The sequence below is a fragment of the Phalangium opilio genome, unplaced genomic scaffold, assembly GCF_054372755.1.
Source record: "Phalangium opilio isolate 3A_F unplaced genomic scaffold, DU_Popi_V2 ptg000003l_1, whole genome shotgun sequence".
Lineage (NCBI taxonomy): Eukaryota > Metazoa > Arthropoda > Arachnida > Opiliones > Phalangiidae > Phalangium > Phalangium opilio.
Window position 1 is genome coordinate 3,116,633 of NW_028324145.1, and position 16,571 is coordinate 3,133,203.

At 36.5% G+C, this 16,571-nt stretch overlaps 1 protein-coding gene across 2 annotated transcripts in view; it reads right to left on the bottom strand.

Moving 5' to 3' along the window:
- The window catches only part of LOC149717122 (neuropeptide FF receptor 2-like), a 106,152-nt gene that overhangs the window by 40,683 nt on the left and 48,898 nt on the right, over positions 1-16,571 (bottom strand). The window contains exon 1 of one of the 2 annotated variants that reach the window (XM_089835669.1): positions 14,444-14,699. The exons of the other annotated variant lie outside the window; for it this stretch is intronic. The gene's annotated coding sequence lies outside the window, so the exon portion shown is untranslated. Of the gene's footprint in view, positions 1-14,443; positions 14,700-16,571 lie in introns of those variants that run through there. 2 annotated transcript variants of the gene reach the window in all.

Below are 16,571 nucleotides of genomic sequence, written 5' to 3' on the forward strand. Positions count from 1 at the left end.
TTTCCGGCCCTGCTTTTAGGACGCTTCCAATAGTGTCGTCTGCTAATACTTCCCTAAAAGGAAAAGTTCAGGTAGCATAACATTATACCTTAAAAGAACGGCTTTTTTCTAAATATAAAAGGAATTAAATATTAAAAAAAAATAAATAAATTATCTCTTATTACAAAATAGTTAGCATTTAATTAGTCTTAAAAATGGTACCGCCATTGCTTCAGTGGCGTCTGAAACCCAGAACCTCTTACCCCTAGCTTACCCTTACCTCTCTCAGCTTGTAAGAATTCAACCAATCCCGTACGGGTACGAGGTTCGATTTAGCAGACGCCACTAAACCCATGGTGGTACAGTAGTCCTCTTTAATGTCCACTATTGAACCAGCTAGGAGCTTCTACCACACTACATTACACTGGCATTATGATCTAAACTACCCAAAGAGCACTAACTTGCGTCTGTTAACCAATAAGTGTGACTTTTTAGTAGATTTTTATAGCTACTACATCCCATTTTCAGAGTTAAAGGCCTTCCAAAAGCAGGTTCGAGTATTTATCGAGCCTTGGTTTGATACTCGAAACTTTTTCGAGTCTCAGAAAATCGATTATCGAGTCTTATCGAGTACTCGCACAGCACTAATCTCATCCCATGTGGTAATATTCTTAAAACTATTCTCAAGCTTATTAGAGGTTATTATCAAACGAATAGCCTCCCTCCTTTTCCAAAATATTACTAAATTGGATATGATTTAGCATAAAATATTGTTATCTTTTCCAAATTATGTTAATTAGCTTAATATTGTTTGGCCCATTTTAAGTTTATTCCTCCGCTAAAAAGAGGCGCACTGTATGTAACTATAGTGAAACTGGGTCAAAAGACAGGCTTCAAGTTTGTTCACGAAGCAACTTCAGGAAGCCAGGGAGAAATGAGGTGAGATGGAGTGCTAATGATTGCAAACCTGCGGCACTGAAACTCTCCTACTGTATCTTGCGCACGTTCCTACCCTTCGGTAGACGATTGTTAAGTGCTGCCGCGTAGCGCCATTGTATTTGCATGAGAACTAGCTTCCATTTTTAATACAGAGGGGGCGTCCTTTACGATTCCGTACTGTACGACCCTACCTAAACGCTGAGGACGCTGGGAGGATATCGGTGCCGTAGGTGGAGGTACTGAGGCACCGTTAAAGGTATGGTTAATACCACTCCACCCCTCTCTCCTTCAAGATAAACAGCGTTTGTAATTAGTTACTTGGTTATCAGTTTTCTTCACAATTAACATTGCAGGCTTTTCGAATGGCTTCGAACCGGTTTCCTCTCTAAAGCTTACAACAAATTAGCGCGCTTTGAATCGCTGCGTTTGAAAAATCGCCCCAAGCTTGTGTTACGGTCATGGCAGTATCTGGCGACGCTATTTACGCGGTATATCGCATACCCTATGCAAAGCGGTAATTTGTAGTAAGCTTAAGTGTGAACATGGCTTAATACGCGCTTAAAAGGTTTAGAAGTTCCATTACATCTACTTATGACTACGAGTCAGTTTAATAGATCCAGTGGAGCCGTAAAATATTTCCAACGCATCTACGGAGTTCGTCCTAAAACCCCTTTATAATAAAATTGAATTAAACTCTCGTTCAAAAGCGAATAAACTTCCGTCCATTCAGGATTATACGAGACATTTTACTTTAGTTTTAATTTAATAAGGTAAACGAACTACATAGCGCAATTAAACTAAACCTTTTTTTGTCACGGTAACAGTTCCCCAAATTTTAAGTCATCTGGAAAGCAGAAAAGCAAATGACGTTGCTGACGGGGACGGCGAAAAATACGTAATTCCTTTTTACCTCTGTCTCTATGACCCACCTATTCTTTCATGTAGGGGAAGGGGGTCCTAGACTTTCACACGCGCCCAGATTACTCTGTTCTCCATTCCTACTTCTAAAATTAAATCTATCCCTGGTACAACCTAAGTACAGTGGGCGATTTTATGTTGAAAATATTCTATGAAATTTTTCCCTAAGGGTTACAGTTTACAAGTTATGATTGGAGTTCAAGAAATGCTAATTTAATTAAGGGGTCATCAGTAAAACACTCTAAACATAAGTTTTAAACAGTGGCCCTTAGTACAAAATGTCATAAAACATTTTCGACTCAAAATCACTGCACTCTTTGTCCTACCACTGTTTTTGGAAAGTCTTGTATATTTTAGAAAGTTGTTTGCATGTTAGTATATACTTGTATAATTAGCCAAGATGCCCTAACGGGATATTGCGTACATTATTAAACTTTTCACAAGTAGCAAGGGGGTTGGTTGAAAAGGGGTAAAATGTTTGAGGCGTGCCGTATTTCGTAACCATTCATTTTTGCCTTAAGGATTCGATTTTATTTCTTTAATTATAGTTTCTAATCAGGAGCTGAAATAGTTTTGTGTAGTGTAACTGATTGTAAAAGTAGGAATGGAAAATCTCAAATTAAATTTTATCGTATCCCAGTCGCTAGACGTAAAGCCTTACACACTAGCCAAGGCTTGAGAAAATTTCATAATTTGTAGTTTACATTAAATTTCACGTCTAATTGTTTGATCCTGATCGGATTAATTCCAACTTGAAATATTCCTTTACACAGACTTTCGGCGTCAAAATTAAAGTTAGCGATCGAGCTAAAGAAACGATTTCGAGAACCGCAGAGTCAGGAAATTAGATATAAATCAAAATAAGTGCTCACCATCTTCCCTGAATAGGTATTATCAAGAAGTGATATCTAAATTATTAGGGAGAAGGACTAAATTTGCCACATATCTAGCTTTATCTCCAGTCCAAACGTAGGTCCGGAGTTAATTCCGCCTCTAAATTACAACCAGCATCTCATTGGTTCTTGAAAACTCACGTCAGCGCGACGCGAATGACGAAAATTATGTAATTTCCGACTGGAGAGAGGCGAAATAGCCTGGCCTCCTTTTACATCCCCCCTTGTATATTGAAAGGGGGACTGGGACTATGGCGCGCGAATACAAAGGCATCTTATACCTTCTCGCTAATAAACTAGATATCACTTCTTTGTATTATTATTTAGTACATTATTATAAAAGATTGTTTAAAAAAGTTATTTATAAGGTATATTTTGTAATCTTAACGTCAGATAGTTGGGGTGCATGGATGAAATGACCAATTATCTTTTGCAATATCAGGGAGGATAGAGCTAAGAAAGCACAATCAATTTGAGAAAAGTCTTGCGTAATATTGTAGGTACTAATCGCCGCCAGGAGATATCGATTGCCTTAAAACGAACAAAAGAAGTTGTTAAGCCTTCTTCTTCTTTCCAGGATAAGCGATATACGAGGGCGGACCTAAGTTCTTTTGTCGAGAACAGCAGAACTGATTAACTCGCAAAGAACTGTTTCATACCATTTACGTCTTAAGCCCCTAAAGGGTTACTTAAACAACATTTAATAATCATCAAAGGACCGAGATAATTAGTTTTTAATATTTTATTGGACTGAGAAGATCAGTGAGACTATCATTAGTCATGAGGGCTAAATCACTAATGAATTCAGCCTGGGTAAATATTTTGTTGGGAAAAGGGCATGAAGTCCTCAGAAATTCAGAATGAAAAATTTTGAATGGAATTCTGGTGAAATTTGGGCTGGAATCATTTGAACGGAATTGCAAACTGAAATCTCTTGAATTCTTTTTAAATTAAACCATAATTTTATATATAATTAGGTATATTTATGGTAAATTCACTCTAAAATTATACGAATTCCTGTAAATTCGTGTGAAAACCACCAATGCATATAGTAAAATACTTCAAATTTGGTGTTGGATTATCTGTACAAAGATTTCCCAGGTCATTTCTCATATTATTTAAGTAACCCATTGACTATATTATCTCTACCTGGTCAACTGGAACGAGGGTCTTGCGTCATTTTCGCCAGATTGGTTTCAGAGAGCTGTAACTAAGTACCACAAAACAGCTGATCAGAATTGATTCAATCTCCCAAATAGTACAGATCCTAATAACTGGTATCAGAAGTCTATAATAGTTCTCTTCGAGAGAAGTGTACAACAAAGCGGGGTAATTTTAACATTATTCTTCCCAACATCACAAATTTTGGAGCAAGGTTATCACATACGCGATATATAGTTCGTTCATCATTTCTCTATTAGCGCTTGTGGATTATTGTACCACGTCAAGAGGAGGTTTGTGGGTTTATTGCCGAGTATTTAGTACCAAACAGTTACAGAATTCACTCTAGCACGGTGCGATGCCCATGTGAAGTTTGATGAATATTAGAGGAAACAAAAAGTGTGAGCCTAGGAAGAATCATGTTACATAACTAAAGTATTAAGATGATACAGAGTGTCATCCTTCTATTATCCCCTTCTTATCGACTTGATTTTGACTTCCAAAATAACCAAAAAAAGGGAAAGTAGAAATTGAATATTCGTGAGAGTATAAAATAAATTCGGATAACATGGGATTAAGTGGGTGGATTATCGGTTATGGGGAAAAAGGAGCAATGGTAAGGGAAAATATTGTTTACTGAAAGATTTCTGGGATTTTTTTGGGGGCTTTAAGTAATTTATCTACCGAGCAGCTCAAAAAAAAAACCATAATCTCTATTTTGGCTTCTTTGTTCCGCAATATATTATGGTAGATTATACGTAAAAACTTGCTCAATATTTTACGAAAAATTTCAAACTTGTACAAGATATTGGTTTATAATAAAATATCTTGCGAAATATAAGACAAATATAGGACTTGGAATAGCTAAGGCACCGGGTAATAATACAATGATGAAAGAAAAATATTTGTCCATACATTCCCAAGTTGAGATCATAAAACTAAAAGATAACAGCGAGTTTTGGCTAGGTCTGGTCTAGCCTGTTTCTTGTTTTTTTCATACGTTCTCCAATGAATGGTCAGCATAACGGGAAAAAGATAGACCATTCTCAAAAGGAGGTGTTCATTGAGTAGGAAATTGATCCGGCGTTGGTTACCTTCAGTAAGTTTTTGTTAGTTTTCAGGCCGTCATTTTAAAAAATGGCGGAATGCTTATTCCAAGAAGTTGTAACTAAAACCCCCATATCCCCCATCTACAAAATACTAAATCTTAATGAGACCGGTTGAAAAGCTCGTAAGTTGCTTCTGTAAGAAGATTTTTCTACATTTTTGCCCACCATTTTTCAAGATGGCCGCGTATTAGTTAGTACCCATTAATAGTATCGGCCCTGCAAATTTTCAGATCAGTCCGTAAAGCGGTTTGGGTTGCATCAGGGATAGATTTAATTTTAGATTTATTTACTTCAGTCCGACTCATAGCCCAGTATAGAGCCCCTCCCTCCAACACGTAATGAAAAGTTTAAATTATCTTATTGGCTAGCTAAAACTGCGTTTTGATGACGTTGCTGACGGGGACGGCGAAAAATACGTAATTCCTTTTTACCTCTATCGCTATGACCCGCCTCTTCTTTCATACCCCCGTCCCGTGGAAGGGGGTGCGGGACTTGGACGCGCGCCCAGATTACTCTGTTCTCCATTCCTACTTCTAAAATTAAATGTATATATGGTTGCATTAAGTCATTTTAACTTATCAGGTGCTATATTATTGCCTTATGATTCTAGTAAAGGTAGCGGGAGTCTAGGTGAATGACGTCCGTTCGTGCCTTTGTACTGAGCGCGCCAATTTCTATTCCAGATTAGTCTTGATCTTTGGTATTGGGGTCAATTTCGGACAACAGAACCACACGCAATGTCCGCAACAATTCCCCGAGCTCAACTTCTTTCTATTTAGTTTTATTTTTAACCCTAGCACTTTTTCTGCAAAGATTAGGACATAAAAAAGACGATAAATTTGTTACTTGGATTAAATGGATTTATTGGTCATCGTAAGTATAATAATTTTCCCACAAAATTTTTCTTTAAAGGGATACTGAAATTATTTTAAAAAACCATTTTATAATCGATTTATATGGATAAAATAACACCAGAATCATTTAAGAAAAACTTATAAACGTTAATATTACATAATTTTTCGAAATTTAAAAAGTTGACTTTTAAGCCCAAGACTGTTAACTTTTTGATAATAAAACAAAGTAAATGCGAGTGACCAATTAGCGACCGACACCTTGCGCACCTTATAACGTGACTTAAAGCGCGTGCCCTTTGCTTTGAGTTTCTCTCAAAAGACTTATATAAGTCAATGTTTGAAACTTCTAAAATTATATGAAATTAACGTAGAAAGGTTTCGGTAGGTTTTATCAGAAGTGTATAACACTTCTCTTCGAGTGAAGTGTACGATAAAGTAGGTTTATCGTAGCATGATTCTTCCCAGCATTATTTTCATTTGGAGCTAGGTTACTAAACCGAATCACACGCGCGATATATAGTTCCCCTCATCATTACTCTATTAGGGCTATGCGCGTGTGGATTTTTGTCCCACGTCAAGACAATTAAGGTTTGTGGGTTGATTGCCGAAAATTTAGTAGTAGTATATTTAGAATTCACCCGACGGTACGATGCCCATCTTTAGTTTGATGAGCGCGAGATCAAACAAAAAGGGTGAGCTTGTTAAGAATCATGTTACATAACTTGAGTAATAAGAAGACACAGAGTGTCATCCTTATTATTCCCTTCTGGTTTTATTAATGATTTTGAATTACATATTCAAATGGTTTTAAGACCGTTTCATTGTCCCTTTAATACTACAGTTCCCAACAAACTGAACTTTGAGATAAACACTCATTTTTCTTAAAAACCAATTTAGGTCTCGGCAAAAATCAAATAATAAATTGTCTGAAACACTTTTGAAAGAATTTCAAGATTCCAATTAGAGTTATGAAGAGTTTGAAAGTTTTTACTTTCGACTTCGACAGCGCTATCACATTCTGCTTTTTCGTCATTATCGATCCTTTCCCTCGTTTCAATTACACTTCCACAGAAGCGACCGCTTAATTTACTAAATCAAACCGAGTAAATAATTAAATCGAAATTAAATTAAACATAATGTATTCATACCCAGACTAAATTAAATTAAGTCTCCCGATAGAATCCAAATATTTTCGACTGTACTTTCCCGCCTGCATTTATCAATCAACATATCAAAGTAAAGATACCCGTATGAAATTTAAATTTAATTAGAGGTGTATAATATTTCGTTATCAAAGTGATTTAAAATCAAGGACTCTGAAAAATTGACGTAAGTAAATTCAGGAGTGACTAAAAATGACGTTAGAAGATTCATTCCAAAGCCACAAAAACTGACGACAGAGGATTTTAGAGCAACAAAAATTTACGATAGTCGCAAAGACTGAACTTAAGAGGCTTCTAGACTGACAAAAACTTACGTTAGAGACTTCTAGACTTACAAAAAGTGACTTTAGAGGATTCTAGAGTGACAAAAATTGGCATTAGAGGATCTAGAGTGACAAAAACTGATGGCAACAAAAATTGTCGTTATAAGATTATATAATTACAAAAACCGACGCTAGATGATATTAGGGTAAGAAAAAAACCGACGCTAGATGATATTAGGGTAAGAAAAAAACCGACGCTAGATGATATTAGGGTAAGAAAAAAACCGACGCTAGATGATATTAGGGTAGGAAAAAAACCGACGCTAGATGATATTAGGGTAGGAAAAAAACCGACGCTAGATGATATTAGGGTAGGAAAAAAACCGACGCTAGATGATATTAGGGTAGGAAAAAAACCGACGCTAGATGATATTAGGGTAGGAAAAAAACCGACGCTAGATGATATTAGGGTAAGAAAAAAACCGACGCTAGATGATATTAGGGTAAGAAAAAAACCGACGCTAGATGATATTAGGGTAAGAAAAAAACCGACGCTAGATGATATTAGAGTAAGAAAAAAACCGACGCTAGATGATATTAGGGTAAGAAAAAAACCGACGCTAGATGATATTAGGGTAAGAAAAAAACCGACGCTAGATGATATTAGGGTAAGAAAAAAAAAACGCTAGATGATATTAGGGTAAGAAAAAAACCGACGCTAGATGATATTAGGGTAAGAAAAAAACCGACGCTAGATGATATAAGGGTAAGAAAAAAACCGACGCTAGATGATATTAGGGTAAGAAAAAAACCGACGCTAGATGATATTAGGGTAAGAAAAAAACCGACGCTAGATGATATTAGGGTAAGAAAAAACCGACGCTAGATGATATTAGGGTAAGAAAAAAACCGACGCTAGATGATATTAGGGTAAGAAAAAAACCGACGCTAGATGATATTAGGGTAAGAAAAAAACCGACGCTAGATGATATTAGGGTAAGAAAAAACCGACGCTAGATGATATTAGGGTAAGAAAAAAACCGACGCTAGATGATATTAGGGTAAGAAAAAAACCGACGCTAGATGATATTAGGGTAAGAAAAAAACCGACGCTAGATGATATTAGGGTAAGAAAAAAACCGACGCTAGATGATATTAGGGTAAGAAAAAAACCGACGCTAGATGATATTAGGGTAAGAAAAAAACCGACGCTAGTTGATATTAGGGTAAGAAAAAAACCGACGCTAGATGATATTAGGGTAAGAAAAAAACCGACGCTAGATGATATTAGGGTAAGAAAAAAACCGACGCTAGATGATATTAGGGTAAGAAAAAAACCGACGCTAGATGATATTAGGGTAAGAAAAAAACCGACGCTAGATGATATTAGGGTAAGAAAAAAACCGACGCTAGATGATATTAGGGTAAGAAAAAAACCGACTCTAGATGATATTAGGGTAAGAAAAAAACCGACGCTAGTTGATATTAGGGTAAGAAAAAAACCGACGCTAGTTGATATTAGGGTAAGAAAAAAACCGACGCTAGTTGATATTAGGGTAAGAAAAAACCGACGCTAGATGACATTAGGGCAAGAAAAACTGACGCTGGATGATATTAGGGTAAGAAAAACCGACGCTAGTTGATATTAGGGTAAGAAAAACTGACGCTAGATGATATTAGGGTATGAAAAGTTGACATTAGAATATTCTAGAGTAACGTAAGTTTCAATTGAACTCCGAGTAACCAAAACTGACGTTATAATGATATCACAATTTTCTAGACTACTGAAAATACTAACACTGACGTCAGATCCTGTTCACAACATCCTTAAAAGAAAATTATGAACTTCTTATCGAACAGTATCTTTAAAGAAGTCTTAGAAGAATCTAAATATTTGCCTTAGAGAGTTAGTTGGTAACAGTTGTTAATCACACCGAAACCAGAACTAGGCGTAGTTATACAAGATTTTAAAGACTGGTAGCGAAAAAAAAATAGTCCGAGGAATGAGTTTTTAAAATTTGATCCTTAGCTATACTTCGTTGCTAAGCTGATAAATATATTCTTTTGAAGGAAGTTTCTTTTTTTAAGAGACTTCGTAAAACTAGAGCTTTATTCATGATGGTATAAATTCTAGAAATCTCCGAACTTATACATTTATCTAAAATAAGAGCATCCCATACCTTTCAATTTCGTTTGCAAATAATATTTGAGAGCATCCATGAATTCTTATAGGATTATTTTAAGCCGAATGCTTAAGTTGAAATGTCTTAATGCTATTTTACAATTGTAAATGTCTGCTGTATTTATGGATTTGGACTATTGAATTATCTTGAAAATTCAAATATTACGATTAAGTTTTATTATATCTACTAATGTTAGGCATTTTATTTGCCCAGGGTGTTTCTAATAAGTCTGCCACAAAAAATTAGGGGATGTACTTTGATCGATTTTGAGTCGAAAATGTAATTTCTACGGCATTTAGCCGTCCGGGCCACTGTTTTCGAGTTAAGATTGGCTGAAGTATTTTACGAATGACCCCTTAAATTTAATTAAGAAACTGAAAGACAATGATCTCTAATTTAATTAAGGGGTCATCCCTAAAACACTCAATTCATAACTCGAAAACAGCTGCTCGGGACATCAAAATGGAGATAGCAGTTACGTTTTCGACTCAAAATCGCTCAAAGAACATAACACTTTAGTTATGGCAGACTTATCAGAAACACCCTGTATAGATAAGCGCTTTTCCCTAGAAATCGGCTCAAATCGCATCCATTACTAATAAAGTGTTTCCAATACTGTTTTATTTAAAATTTAAGTCGATAAATCATAAATAGGGTTCATAGTCAAAATTTACATGTTATGTTACTAAAAAACGTCCATGCCAAGTGGATGATAGTTTAAAGTCATTATTGGCTTACAAATAATTATTTTAGGTGTTTCTAGTGACCTTGTTTAACAAAGACTATAAAGGCAAATTTTTAACAAAAAATTTGGTCGTAAAGGGACAAGCCAAATAATTAAGTTCTCTCAAAATTATAAATTAAAACACCACACGTAAAGATACCTTATCTTTATAAATGCATGAGGTGCGACAAAAAATTTTAAAAACACTGTATTGACCCGGTTTTTAATTCGCAGCAAAATAATAGCTTAAGTCTTCGTTAGTGTCGCAAAAAGGTTCAACAACTATACCTCTGATTGATAATGAAGGACCGATAACTATCACGTAATATGAGCTACTAATGAACTTGTAAAATAGACAATACTAACATAGACACAAAATAAACATCGGGATGAACAAACTTACTTTAAGTAGAAAGCTATTTCAAAACTTTGATGTGAAGAAAATCAAAAGTTATAAAATAAACAAACACGTCCAAAGTTAAAGTTAGTTTCAAAGATATCGTTGCTCGATAATTAAGAATTCACCATAAACTCTTCAATTTCGTAAAAAAGTAAATGAAGAAAGCGCGTCTTCAAAGGGTAAAGAACTGTTTCTATCACCCGAGGACCTAAGCTTCGACCGAGCGGTAAGAGATCCGGTAACACTACTGAACAAGCGTGAGTTGAAAACTCGAATGAGATCAGATCTCTCAGCCTCTTCCGGATGGTGCTACGCTATCCGCTCCGATTTCTCTCAACAAGTTTAGATACTATTTCCTCTTGGGCCTCCTATCAATATGGCATTAAGCATGCGCGTAAAATGTTCTGAACTAAACTTATTCAGTATCCGAACTTTGTATCGAACTCTGCAGTTTTCAGTCTAGCAATAATATCAACGGATCGCTACGACATCTGTGTCGAACACATGATAATTAAGCTTTAGAATCAATAATCTAGTGGTTTCCTATTATCATAAGCCTATAATACGACACATAAGTGCGAGTTAATATAATATCTGCAACTAAAGTCTAGGTCGCATCCTTTATAAAAAGGGGTAGTGGGGTGTCTCCTGGCAGGGTTGCCACGAAATTTTCAGAACCGAATCTCCTGACTTTTCCAGGTTTTCCCTGACCTTTTTAGGCTGAAACTGTAAATGTTTACAGCACGTTTTAAGTTCTTATAACTAAATAAACTATCTACATTACGTTTTCCGATGTATTTGTTGCACCAAAATGATTAAGAAACATTTTAACTATAAATAACATTCTAAGAGATTTTTTAGAGCTCATTTACTTTACAAAAACAGTTCTAAACATTTTTAAGGATTGCTCTAAAGTTTTCTGTGTTAAGAGAGGATGAGGAGAAACTTTCATTACTTTTTCAATAAAGACATATCCCCAGAAATTTTACCCACTAAAATCAAATTCCCTGACTTTGCTGAAACTTTTAAAATTCCCTGACTTTTCCCTGACCTTTTCGGCCCATTTTTAAATTCCCTGACCTTTTCGGCCCCTTTTTAAAATTCCTGACTTTTCCAGGTTTTCTCTGACCCGTGGCAACCCTGCCTGGCAGTGATTTTGTCGAAAACAGAAACCATGATTGCCTACTACTATCTCCACATCGATATGGAAGCAAAATCACTGTAGGTCATGCCTCTATTCTGTTGTGGTTTGGAAGAGCAAACTTTTAAAAGTTGACGCAGCAGTCATTTAAATTTAGCATGAACCCTGAATAGAAAATGACTCTACGTATAACGTTGCCCCTCGGTACCGCCTTAAGGGCCGTTCAAACAAACAGTCGTTTAATTAGACTGTTTACACGCACTAACGACTAAGTAAAATATTTCTCGGGTTTAGTAGTTTGAAAATGTTTAGTTTCGTCGTACAGTGTCGAGATGGCCTCGTTAGTGCCTTTTCTATAGCCAGCAGACGATACATGAAAAGGTTAAGAGTTCTTGGCGCGCCTTTAGCGGTATTTGTAATTTCGGATTCGGCCATTTTATTATTCAAAAGTTTTGTTTCCAAAATCACCATATTTGAGTCTCATTTTAAGTCGTCTGCTTTCACATCTGAACAGGGGTATGAACGAACCGACGTCAACGTAAGATTGTAGTCTAGTCCTAATGGGCCTTTATATTAATACCACCATCAACGGCAAAGAAGTCCTCCTTGCACTCTCGGAGTTTCGGTTGAGTCGTACGATTCAGCTCAAAAATAGAAGCTAGTTCTCAAAGTGGGAAAATAGCTTCAAAAAAATGACACTACGCGGCAGCACTTGCAGCGCCTCTCCTGAATAGTAAGGTACTCTGGTAAACGATTATTTCCCACCAACATCACTCCGCCGAGCATGTACAATGCCCATACCACAACGGTAAACCCATACCTTATGGAGTGTATCAAGGTTCTGCTACTATACATGGAAAATTTTAAATTGTATGTTTCACTATATCACCTTCAGTTTACAGGCACTAAAGAAAAACTACTTGAACATTATTCTATTAATGCGCTTCCGCTTTCGGCAAAAATTAAAGGAAAAATAACGCAAGCCATTAACAATGGTGATTGCCAAGTTTACGGTGCACCATCCAAGATTGTATCTATCTGACCTTGGAAGAGGGATGTTTATACTGGAGTGGTAAACTATATAGTGCTAACACGAGATGGGCTCTTCTCATGCATTGGCCGTAAAATTTACTCATAGTACCCCGGTTTTAGGTGCCACCTGGTTATAGCAAAAGAGCTACAATTTACACATGACTATTAGCTAGTAAAATATTTCCACCGAGGGGTTGCTGCACTCAATGATTCCCAACCTTGAAAAGCATGCTGGGATTTTTGAACAGCCACGAATGGCCCCTAACTAAGCCACTTCAGTATATCAAACTTCCTTCCTCCAAGATATGACAAAGGTAAAGCGACGAGTGCACGTTCGAAGCCAAAAAAAAATCCTCAGAAGAAACTTGCAACGTAACTTAATCTATGTCCGTCCAATAAGAAAAGCAATATTCTTAGCCCAATAAAACTTGGGCACGTCTTTCTATAAACAGCCATTTCGTAATTATACTGAGGCCGGAAGGCTTATTCGTTACGTCAGAAACAGCTCTCTATGAAGAGATGAAATGCAATACAAAAAGTGCGCCCTACCCACATTCTTTCAACGCTTTTGTACCAAACTTATTCAAGGATAGCATCTCAATCGAAATCTCATATCGGACCAGTTACAAGCAGTCGAAATAGCGTATGTTGAAATTAATTAATAAGTAATGACAACTCATTTGTACATGCAATCGGCTCAGCACGAAAATAATAATTAAATATCAATTCAAAAAAAAAAAAATTGACCTTTTAGACCTAATTCTTGCGTAAAGCCCACGAAATATTGTCTAGGCCCGTGCATGTCAATTCTGGGAGAAATGATGAAAGATGGAGTGGTAATGATGATGGGCGATCTGTGGCACCGAAACCATTCCAGTGTACCACGCGCACGCCCCTGCTCCTACCAAGGAAGATGTAGATGGGGAAGTTTCGTGTAACACTATAACTCCGGTCGCCCAAAAATCCCGTTTTCGGCGTGGATGTGCATGTGGGCATGCGCCGTACTTTTCTCGCGCATCGTGCTGAGGATAGGCGGCACTACCGGTTTCCTGCGCAGTTCAAACTAACGCCGAATATAAGTCATGTGACCTGCTACATTTATTGAGAGAGATTCCTATACTGACTAAACTTCCCTATCTCCATCTTCCTTGCTCCTACCTTTTAAGGGCTGCCGTGTAGCGCCATTGTATTTGTATGAGAACAAACTTCTATTTTTACGACAGAGGATGGCGTCCTTTACGATTCCGTACTGTAAGTATACCTAAACGCTAAGGATGCTGAGAGGACTTCGGTGCCGTAGCCCGTAGGTGTGGGACAGAGGCACCGATAAAGGTATGGGGACTACCACTCCATCCCTCTCTCCTTCAAGGTCATTTTGTAAACGGGGATATATACAGCTTCCTACTTCCTAGAGGAATATTTTCACCGTGTATGTGTACTAAATGGCGCTTTTTACTACCGTTGGAGCAGGGGTCTTCCATAAATTAACGTAGGCTAAATGTCTAGGGGCCGGGTATAAAATACGTATGTTTGAAAAATAATGTTTTCTCAGATTTTAATGAATCATTTGCTTTGATTGTATGATTGTGAACAAAAATAAATATGACTTTCAGCAGTGATATTATTAGTAAGACATTACTTTAAAAACTACTTGATCGAACTGAAAAAAAAAAAATTCTCTTACCAGTTACCACGTTGGAGCACCATTTACTTGACCTTCATAGTTTTCCGACATGAACGTTAACCTTTAGTATTGTTACTGAGGGATATCCTGTATTATCACACTCACTTTTAAATTTAACGAACGGGTTTGAAAAATACTGTAAAGATTTCACTATCTCTCACAATCGGTAACCGTTAGGCCTTGCAGAAGTTGCAGTCGACTGGACTCCACGTGGTTTTTACCGTAAAAAATATTCTCGCGACACGACTACACGATTTCTCAGCCCTTTAAAAAACTTTTTTTAAAAGAAAACCAACATGATGACCTTTAACCATTTAGTGACCTCAACACCACGTGAGCTTTAACCAACTAGCGAGCGCAACACCACGTGACCTTTCAGCAGAGGGCGCGCGGTTTTTTTTTCTGAAAGAACTCCCTGCTGTAATTGGTTAGAGGTTACTAATGTAAAATCATAGCCCACTCGATCACGCGCAACACGACGCAACTACGCAAGCTGCTCGCGATATAGCTATAGCGCGAGCAACTTGCTTGATCGAGTGGGCTATGATAAAACACGACAATTAACTCTAACTTTTTAAACCTAGCAAATTTATATAAAATAATTGGAAACATTTTCTTAATCATGTAGATGTTCTAGCCTAAATCGATTTTAAATAAAAAAAAAATGATATCTGTCCTTTACGACGAATGTTTCGCCAACACTTGTGTGAATAAATAAAGCTTATAAATTGAGTCGGCATTGCTTCATTAAATATAGAAGTTCATCATGAACGCCAAAGAAAACGATGGAATATTTGTTTGTTTTTAATAGAAAATAGGGTTTTATAATAGGTTTGTTTACTCTGATCCGAAAGTCAAAAACCAAAAACGTGAATCACCTAAAATCCTTGAGAAGAGAAGGGTTCCATTTACACCTCACGTGACCAAATTGGATGAAACTGTAAAGACCAAATAAATAAATAAGCAAACATTGAATCACGTGTGTGGCAGGTCGCTAACCCCTGCGACTCAGAGATCAAAAACCAACAAATTTTATTATTAGAGTTTAAAGAAAACCTATTAGAATTTTCCTAAGAATTTCGCAGTGTAATTACAGCGTGGGTAGATATCTTAAAAAAGCCGAACATTATGTATTTCAAAAATAGATTAAACTCGTAATGGTGATACGAATAAAAACTTTGGCTTCCAACCGAGTAAAATAAATCGTTTCGTTTACAAATAAATGTATATTATATTACCATATCGTATAATTATAAGATTAAATTAATAACCTAATTAATTAAATACTTAAATAATTAATTTCCTAAAATACGAATCGTTCATAGGCCTAAGTATAGTTGTGATCATACTAAAAAAAGAAATGCTTCAATTTTTTGAATGAATGAGGAGTAGGAGGAAATTCCCACTTGGCGAGTAACGTAAAGTTGTAGCGTATTGCAGTTTCGTTTGTTGTCTCTTTAAAAATTCAAAACTAGCATCATAAAATAAGAAGGGACTGGAAACCACCCAGATCGTCTGCTTGCTCAGACGGAATTTCCGGTATGTGGATCGAAAGACGTTAAATAGGGCTTCAACGTTGCCAGTCCACCAATGTCCTTTATTTGAAGCCATATATATAACGTCTTTGGATTCTCATACAGGTTGTTGGTCCAAGAAAACAAGGTGGTCAAACACTAGACTCTATTTTCCTCCAAAATTTACGTATATACAATATTTTTGGTCCCTTGTTCATGAAAAAAGTGCTGGTTGTGAACGTCTATATTTTTTTCTGATTGACTGATAATGAACGGCCAGTCTAAACCGGTTAACCTAAGAAGTTATAGATACCCCTAAGAATGATATTGTGAATCCTCGACCATCTTGAAAAATGGAGGTTAGAAATGTAAAAATACCTTCGTTACGGAATAACGTCCGTACTTTTCAACTATTTTCATTAATATTTAACTAATTGATATCTATATTCAGAAATACAGACAGCTAATAGAAATCATTATATTGCTATAACTCCAACGTTAATTCCTATGTGGGTTTTGTGGGCCGGGCTTGAGTACGCCTCATAATTCTGACGTCTTTGTAAATGTGATTTCATTGGTTGGCAGCAAGGCGCAACAAGATAGAGTATTCGCGA